The sequence below is a fragment of the Arachis stenosperma genome, chromosome 4 (assembly GCF_014773155.1).
Source record: "Arachis stenosperma cultivar V10309 chromosome 4, arast.V10309.gnm1.PFL2, whole genome shotgun sequence".
NCBI classification, from domain to species: Eukaryota; Viridiplantae; Streptophyta; class Magnoliopsida; order Fabales; family Fabaceae; genus Arachis; species Arachis stenosperma.
The window spans coordinates 76,815,677-76,825,784 of record NC_080380.1 but is presented as its reverse complement, the minus strand read 5'-3'; the positions used below and the strand labels follow the sequence as shown (position 1 = coordinate 76,825,784).

General features: G+C 34.3%; 1 pseudogene; it reads right to left on the bottom strand.

Annotated features, from left to right (window-relative positions):
- Positions 1–2,694: 2,694 nt before the first annotated feature.
- On the bottom strand, positions 2,695–8,029 carry LOC130975115 (uncharacterized; annotated as a pseudogene).
- Positions 8,030–10,108: the final 2,079 nt, after the last annotated feature.

Here is a 10,108-nt window from a genome sequence, read left to right as displayed (position 1 = left end):
TTTGCGATTCCTTTATTTCTTCATGAATTCTCCATTTCTACATGCTTTTTCTTCATTCCCTTCCATTCTTTGCCTCACAAACCTGAAATTACTTAACAAACATATCAAGGCATCTAATGGAATCAAGGTGAATTAAATTTAGCTATTTTAAGACCCAAAAAGCATGTTTTCACTCTTAAGCACAATTAAAGGAGAATTTACAAAATCATGCTATTCTATTGAATAAATGGGAGACAAGTTGACAAAACCCTCTAAATTCAACACAAGATAAACCCTAAAAATGGGGTGGATTTATCAGGCATGCGTACACAGACACATGCATATGTACATGAGAATTCCCTCTATTTCAAATCGCATCCATGCGTACGCATGAGATGATCACCCTATTTTGGAAATGTTGTATTTTTGTGGTTTAAACATGTTTTCTAGCTTCTAAACCTCTATAGTTAGCTTCTAAAGTCCTAAATTTAGTTCTTAAAGATAAGGAGAGTGGTGAACTTAGTGAAGGAGTTAACTTGGCAGTGAAGAAAGATTCTTGGAGTAATGATTTATGTTTAAGAAGTGCAGAAATGCTGAATATGTAATGAATGACGGCTGTAATGATAATGATTAATTGAATTTGAATGATTATTGGCTTGTGGACTTCTATTATCTGAGATACGTGTTTTCCTCGGTAGATGCAGTGGCTAGCCACCACTTGCTCCAAGTTGAGACTCGATACTCTGTTGACCCTACATCGCAAGATGTGGCCGGGCACTTTAACCCCCGAGAAATTCCCCCAATGAGATGAAAATTTAATGATTGATATATATATATATATATATATATATATATATATATATATATATATATATATATTCTTAGGGATGCGCGCATGGAGGGACTGTCCAGGGTTAGCTATCAAAAATACCGGGTTTGACTATATAACCGACAGATGAGAATCATCAACCATAGGGTAGGCATATGTCATATGCATTTGTATATTTTATTTGAGTGTGAATTACTTGGGATTGCCTCTTTGATTTACTTTGCCTACTTGCAATATGTTCTACCTGCTCTAACTGCATTCTATCTGTGTTTTCATTGTCTATACTATATGTCTTTACAACTGAAAGATCCCTTATCTGGAGGAGGTGTGACGAGGGTAGTTCCACCGGTGTTTCAGAGGGTTGGAGGAGATGGAGAGTGATGTGTTGAGTTTAAGTTAGGTTTAGAACGTAAATACCTTAGATAATTTACCCAATTTATGGCTTTGTAAGTTTAATTCTGAGTGTCGGAGTTCTAGAACTGCCTCTGGCTTTGCCGGGACCATATATATTATCTATGTTGGCACCATTATTATGTTGAGAACCCCCAGTTCTCATTCCATACATGTATTGTTGCTTTTCAGATGCAGGTCGAGAGGCACCTCAGTGAGCATCTAGAGTTTCTGCTGCAAGAGAAGTTTGGAATGCTGGATTTTGTTATTATGTTATGTGTATGTCTGTAATATATATTCTTCTCTGTATATATCTAGAGGCTTTTATGGAGAAATAGGTACTTTCTTTATGGATTTTGGAATATTTTGGGATGTATATATATGTATATAATTATTCTCCGACCGGCCTTGGCTTTATAGGTCGAGTCTAGAGCTTGATATTTTGTATCTTTTGGTGTTCTACTCTTTATGTATATATCTTTACCTTTCTCCCAATCCGACTTTCATTTACGTGTACAATGCGCTTTTCTTTTTGCAATTTTGCTTAAACTTTCCTTCAAGACTCCTTGTTATGAACTTCCTTTCAACTATATCTATAAGTACGTTTTTTTTAGAGGTTGTGATACCTCGCCACCTTTATTTTACGGCATAAGCATAAAACTCTATATGGTAGGGTGTTACATGGAACCTAAAAATGACGGAGGAAGATGCAATAACAGCGGTGCTGGACGGCGACGGTAGTGGTGCGTTGCTAGATGGCGACAACAACGGCACGGTGTGATGCGACGACGGGGAACTGGCTAGTTTTTGTAAGAGGGAGAGGCGACGGTGAGAGACCGAGAATGGAGAGGTGGCAGCGGGGATGGAGTGGCGGCGGCGGAGCTGGAGTGGCGGAGGGAACAGGTAGAGAGAGAAACAAAAAAGAGGGGTTTAGAGAGAGAGATAGGCTTATCAAAATGAAGAGGGATCGCGTTCACACCCTTAATTTTAGAGTTGATTACTATCGAATAAATTCGATGGTAACTCATTGCGTGTTACCAAAATGCAGCATTTAACTAAAATGGCTTACCGTTGGATTTATTGACGGTAAATCTGACGCTAAAGTTCGCGCCTATTCCCTCCCATTTTCCACTAAGTACTACCCATGAATTTACCATCGGAAAAGTTAATCCGCCGATAACTATTTAATGTAATAAATTCTATCACAAAATCCTCCATCGATAAAGACGATGGTAACTCGAGATGCTAAATCCGATGGTACTCGGCATATTTCTTGAAAATAGAGTGCTAGGCAGTGATGTTAGTGCCCCTCCAGTAGCGTCATTGCCACCAGCAACGCTGCTGCCATCTGTTGATATCCACTAAATCCACTCCAGCTCATGCCTAAGCTCCAACTTAAGGAAATTTGGGTTTGACACCCATGTGAGGATCTCATTATACTTATCCTTAGACTGTTGCAACTGATGAGCCTGGCAGTGAAGGCTTCGGGTGAGATTCTACACTTTTTCCCTTAAATCGACATTGTCCTCGGGATCGACAGGGCTGGTGGCAGAGGTGGATGCAGCCCTTAATGTGGAAGTGCAGAGGTTGTTGGCGAAGAACGATCCCAACCCATAATTACGATTCTTGTACGGCTCAGATGTGATCTCTCGCCAAATTATATCAGGATGGATGACTGAATCCACAGAGTTATTTTTGTCCTCTTCAGTATGTTGAGATTTCTATTTATAGATAAAATAAATTAGAAATTAATTTTCTTTAGATATATTTTTCATTTCATAACTATTAATATAATATTATTCATTTCATGACTATTATTCATTGAATGCCAAAAGACTTTTTTGTTTTTAATTTCATCATTTAATTATATTTATATGTTTTAGAAATTTTGACAGAGTTTTATCTATAATTAGAAGCCTCTTCCAAATATAATTTTATGTTTTTTAACAAACCAAACAATGATTTTAACGAAAATTCGACAGAGTTTTCACTTTCAAGGACCTCAACTAAAAAAATTTATCAAATTTTCACATAGATAACAATTGTAAACATTAATTAAAACAAGCACTATTCAAGCAAATATCAATTTCTAGCCATTCTAATCCCTTATTGCCTTGCAATTTTCCAAACAGTAAGGGTTTCGAGAAGGTGCCACTAAGTAACTTTTTCCCAATTTTCATTCTAAAACTCTATCCTAGAAAAAGTAAGTCTGGCATAAAACATAAACAATTCATTATATTCAGAGATAGAAAACTAACCTGAAATATGATTGCACAAACTACAAAAAAAACTACATACCCTAATAAGTAAATTAAAAAAAATAAAATAAAATACAATTTAAAAACGAAATTCAAAACAAAAATTTTCAAAAAAAATTAATATTTCAAACTAACAGACATTTTACAACAAAAAACTAAATATAAACTTAATAAAATAATATAAAGTTACATTAAAAAAAAATCTAAACCTGGTTGTTGAGTTGCGGTAGAGGTGTGGTGGCAGCGCTCACAATGCAGTGGCAGCTTCAAGCTTCTCCCACCTCTGTCATTAATAACGGAGTAGTGTTAGAATTTTCTAAACAAAAAATTGACAAATTGATGAATGGAGAGGATTCACACTAACCTGAAGGGGGAACGACGATGGAGAACAACGATGGCGACCCATAAGGTAATAGCAACGGCGATGGAACCCGGCAGTGACGTTTGGATCTCTGATGGCTCAGGTAGGAAAATATAGGAACATGACTCTTTTGCTGCGGAGAATAAGCACTGCTACCAATGGCCTGGGGTAGAAATATCAAGAAAGAGAGAGGAGATAGAGAAAATGGTGAGAGAGAAAAAGAGATCAGAGGGCGGAGAAGTTGTAAAAGTGAGGGAGTTTCTAAATTCGAATTTAGCTCAATTTTACTATTGGATTTACCAGCTGATAAATCCGATGATAAGATGCTGGTCGTTGTCCAAAACTTTGTGTTTTACTAATTTATATTACCGTAAAACATTTTTTACGATAAATCTGACTTTAACATTGGCACTTATAAAATAAATTTTAGCATCCATTTTTACTGTCAAAATTAGGGATGAATTATGGAATCTGACAGTAAGTTTTTTGGGGACGAATTTTCACTCGTAACCGTCGGAAAATTCGCTGGTAACATCGTCCCTCAATAAATCCGCTGGTAAATCCGACGATATTCAACATTTTTTTATAGTGACCATAATCAGTAGCTATGATATCCTTGACATATTGTTTAAAACTATCTATTAGGACCTTCATTCTTAAACTTAGAAAATTTTAGATTAATTTGTTTAAAATATTCAAAAGAATAAATATAAAAAGATCGCTAATAAATTTTAAAAATAAAATTAATTTATGTATTACTCTATAATGCAAAATTATAATTTCATTAGTTCATCAATATTCAGAAGTTAACATTGTCTTTTTCTCTAATAATAGTAATGTAAAGCATGCTAAACAATGTATCTGTGATTGAGCTAAAATAAACTATAGTATGTGAATGAATAAAAAGAAAGGATAAAAGAAATAAGAACTTGATGTCTTGAACTTGTTGAATGTTGTAGAAGAAAATAATAACAGAGAAAGAGTACTTCAACCTTGTTTTATATATATCACAAAAACTAAACAAATATGTTATATTTTTATTAGTGAATTATTTTAGACTTTACTTTTTTATATTTTGATACTAGTATTTTTTTTATGTCTTCATATATGATTACATTTTATATCATATTATTAAAGAGTTTATCTCAAAATGTTTGCATGGTTTGAATATTTTTAAAATTTGTTATTTTTAAAATAGTGCATTCATCAATAGAAAAAAGGGATAAAATATTTCTTTTTAAAATTTTAGTAAGAATATTTTTGCCTATCAATTATTATAAAACATCTTTTTTTAAAAAAAAAGATTTTTAAAAAATATATATATATTATAACTTTTTAAAAAAATATTTTTTTTAATTTTTCTAATATTTTTATTTTTATTTTTAAAAATTTATCAAATATACTAAAATAAATATTTTATCCATTACAAAACATGTCTCCAAAAAAAAACATTTAAATCTATCTCAATTTTAAACCCAATCTAAAGGTAGATCATAACACCAACTAAAAAAGCATTAACATTATCACCTTAACTTTTTTTTTGTTTATGATGATAATTGTTAGATCATGGATTGGAATGTGTTGACTGCAAGACAATTAACTCTTTAGTGATTATTAGCAATTGGAGATTTTTGTTACCATGTCTATAGAAAAATATATTCAAGAAATATAAAATAAACAAGTTTTAGTACGTAAACTAGTAAATAAATAGAAGCAAAAAAGAAGGAAAAAAAAAAAGAAAAACTAACCTTTAAAACAAATCAGAAATTATAGTGAATAATTGGCACAACTAAGTGAATAATCACTCAAACCAACATCAGCAAGTATTCTTTTATAGTCTTTTAAGATACAACTCCAATAGCTTCACCCGCAAATATTTGTTTAATTTCCGTAGTTATCCTTTAATCACATGAATTTTTGTTTATTTAACCTTCTAAATACTAGGGCTAGCGACATATATTTTATTTATAAGTATTCAAATCGCACTACAATAAATATCGTTAAAATTGACAGCTAAATTGACGGTTAAGCTATCGATAATATTAAAAATCAATGGTAAAATGGACCACGGCGGTGGTCGCTATTAAACTTGTCGATTTTTCAAAATTCGAATAAAATCGACGGCTTGCTTGACCGTGGATAATAATTTAATAAAATCGACATTATTTCCGTCTATAATATGAGTTTGAAAATTTTACCTACTTACTAAAATCGACAATTTTGCCGTCGATATTATTATACAAAATCGACGCTACTTTTGTCGATATTTAATTCAATAAAATCGACAACATTGCCGTCGATATTATTATATATAAAATCGATGATGTTTCTGCCGATTTTTGATTCAATAAAATCGACATAACTGTCGTCAATTTAATTATTTAGATACCAACAAAAAGCGACAACACTACCGTCGATTTTAATAGCTATATTTTTTTAATTATTTTTTCTATTTAAAAAATAGTAATCAATTAATACAAACAAACTTTTAAATATAGAAATAAAATTTACAGAATATTTGATAACAGGTTGATTGATTGAAACCAAGAGGAAACAAGGGTTCTTGTGAACTAAATCTATTGGTTGTTGATCGAGCTGTTCGACACTTCGAATCCAAGTCACTGGTAATTGACCCTTGAAGTCATGTTCGCCAAAGATAACGTCTGCGATTCCAGGCAACCAATCAGCAACAAATGAATCAATCTTTTCCAACAACTATGGCTCTAAGAGTAAGTGTCTCCCGGATATCAGAATAACCAATGTGCAGATGCCTTGCCCTTCTTAATATCTCCTTGCCTTCCCTCCTCTGTGACCTTCTCTTTGACATACCTAATTTGTTCATCTTCCCAATGTGCTATATTAGCAACTTCCTAAATAAAACAAACATCACAAAAGAAATAGCAGGAAAGGAAGAAATTAAGTCCCAAAATAAAGTAATATATAATATACCCGATATTTGCAGCCCAGAGTCCACCACAGCGACTTCAGCGCTCTCCTGGCAGCATCTTTAGCTTCTGCATTATGCCCAACCCTGTGAAAAAAAATATTAAAAGAAATACTCCTTCGAAGATGAAGGGTAAGAGTCAGGTTTCCATCTTGAACAACCTTCAGAAAATAATGGAAAATGTTACTACTTACTACCAACCTCAACAAAACCTCAGCATTGAACACAAATGGCCGAGCAAATCCTGGAAAATGCTCCTTCTTCGTATAAAATCCCCCCATTACCAAAGCTGAAACCTACCACACAAAGACGTAACTGACATGTAATCAATTTACTGATAGCTAATGCTTGAGGAACTAATCAAATGCAAGAGAACCTTACATGATCCCCTTCCTCAAAATGTCGCATCACTTTGCGCTCTAAGATATCTGGAAATAGACCAACCTGATAACAAATTAGATTCCTGCAATTATGTGTCATGGCACATGGAATTTAACAAAAAAAGACATTTTATAAATTTACCAATACCTTTTTCAACAGATAGACATCTAGGCTAGCAACTTTGGACTCTGCAAAATCACCCTTTTCTATAAAGTTTCTCCCTAGCATCCGCTGAGGCATGAAACAGTTCATCATTTCTGTCCTGACTATTCTTTGCATCTTCTTCAACCAATATTCTGTTTGTAAATTGATCTACCTATAAATACAACACATAAAGATTAGGCATAATACCATCTCAATTAAGGCTAGATAAATAGACACAAACATAACAATGTAATTGAAAATTTCACTTACACTTTTAACTAACAGCCACACTTCATACTTATTGATTTCCACCACCGGCATTTCCATCCTGCAGTTGTTTAAAAATAGCAATATCATTCAAACAAGAGAGGTCAAATCTTCAATGAATGGTTCAAATTGTAAACCCACCATTACCTGTATGTAATCTTAAATAAATGAACAATTTCAAAAAGTTCTAGTAAAAAATTCCACTAGTTGAAGATCTATACCATGTCAATTCCAGCATTGACAGTAGATTTAATGCAGTAAAGATAATTTGATCCATGAGGATGGCAAAGACAGTCAAGTCCTTCCCAGTCAGAAATCAAAAAGCCATATATAACAACAGTAGTATAATTAAAATAAAAGTGCTATAATCAAATGAAGAAACAAAATAAAAGGCAAAAAAATATACTGATATATGGAGGCTCATAAAACTATTTTTATATCAATCATACCCCTTTATACCGCAAAAGTAATAACATTCTTATCTTCAAATAATTGTCATGCTCATTGGTGCTCAATTTTTGAAAAGAAAAATCCATAAAATCTTAATCAATAATTAATTAAACAATTAACAAAATGATGTTCTAATGTCTGAATTCTTGTTGCTAATTAAAAATAGAGGCACTAGATTTGGTTCCACAATAGAATCTACCTTATGGTTACATATTTTTTCTTTGGCTCCAAAACAGAGACGTGTGCAATCTTCCAAATTGATCAAAAGAATGCATTTGAAATGTTCAATGGTTTCTGAAATTGCAGTCAAACGTGGACGGTCGTTGAGTAACAACTTTTCAAGACTAGGCAAGTATGAGAAGTTAGGGGTTTGTGTCAAGTGCTAGGAATGGCTAAGATTGAGAAAGAAAGAAAGAAAGAAAGAAAGAAAGAAAGAAAGAAAGAAAAAACTCAGATAAATTATGAAAGAAGTTTGTTTGTGAAAGCATGACCAACCTAAAAGCATAGGTGGTGGACGAAATTGTGATTCTTGATTAGTGGCTCCTTGGCATGTGCCAAAAAGTTAAACTAACTCAACTAACTGATTACTTTCTTTTCACAATTCCGTTCAACTAACCAGCAAGTGCACTGGGTCGTCCAAGTAATACCTTACGTGAGTAAGGGTCGATCCCACGGAGATTATTGGCTTGAAGCAATCAATGTTTATTTTATTTGTCTTAGTCAGGATGTGAAAGAAAATTGTTTGGACTACTTGAACACTAGAGTTACTTGTTTATGATTAAAAGTGAAATTATTAGATTTGATTATAAAAATAAAAGAGGAGAACAGCGTTACTTGTTAGGCAGTAATGAGAAATATGTTGGAGTTTTGGAGATGCTTTGTCCTCTGAACTTCAACTCTTCCTTGGAATCCTCTTCTCACACGCAGATTCCTTCCATGGCAAGCTCTATGTAGGGTGTCACCGTTGTCAGTGGCTACTTCCCATCCTCTCAGTGAAAACGTTCCTATGCTCTGTCACAGCACGGCTAATCATCTGTCGGTTCTCAATCAGGTTGGAATAGAATCCATTGATTCTTTTGCGTCTGTCACTGACGCCCAGCCCTCAGGAGTTTGAAGCACGTCACAGTCATTCAATCCCAGAATCCTACTCGGAATACCACAGACAAGGTTTAGACTTTCCGGATTCTCATGAATGCCGCCATCAATCCAGCTTATACCACGAAGATTCTGTTGGGGAATCTAAGAGATATTCATTCAGTCTGATGTAGAACGGAGGTGGTTGTCAGGCACACGTTCATGGATTGAGGAAGGTGATGAGTGTCACGGATCATCACCTTCTTCACAATTAGGCGCGAATAAACATCTTAGATAAGAACAAGCGTGTTTGAATGGAAAACAAAGGAATTGTATTAAATCATCGAGACGCTGCAGAGCTCCTCACCCCCAACAATGGAGTTTAGAGACTCATGCTGTCAAAAGTATGTAATTCAGATCTGAAAATGTCATGAGGTGCAAGATAAGTCTGTAAAAGTTGTTTAAATAGTAAACTAGTAACCTAGGTTTACAGAAAATGGATAAACTAAGATAATTGGTGTAGAAATCCACTTCTGGGGCCCACTTGGTGTGTGCTGGGGCTGAGACTAATGCTTTCCACGTGTGGAGGCCTTTCTTGGCGTCAAACTCCAGGTTTTGACGTGTTTTGGGCGTTCAACTCCGGATCATGACGTTTTCTGGCGTTTAACTCCAGACAGCAGCATGTACTTGGCGTTCAACGCCAAGTTACGTCGTCTATCCTTGCGCAAAGTATGGACTATTATATATTGCTGGAAAGCCCTGGATGTCTACTTTCCAACGCCGTTGAGAGCGCGCCAATTGGACTCCTGTAGCTCCAGAAAATCCATTTCGAGTGCAGGGAGGTCAGGATCCAACAGCATCAGCAGTCCTTTTTCAGCCTAAGTCAGATTTTTGCTCAGCTCCCTCAATTTCAGCCAGAAAATACCTGAAATCACAGAAAAACACACAAACTCATAGTAAAGTCCAGAAATATGATTTTTGCCTAAAAACTAATATTATTTTACTAAAAACTAACTGAAACATGCTAAAAT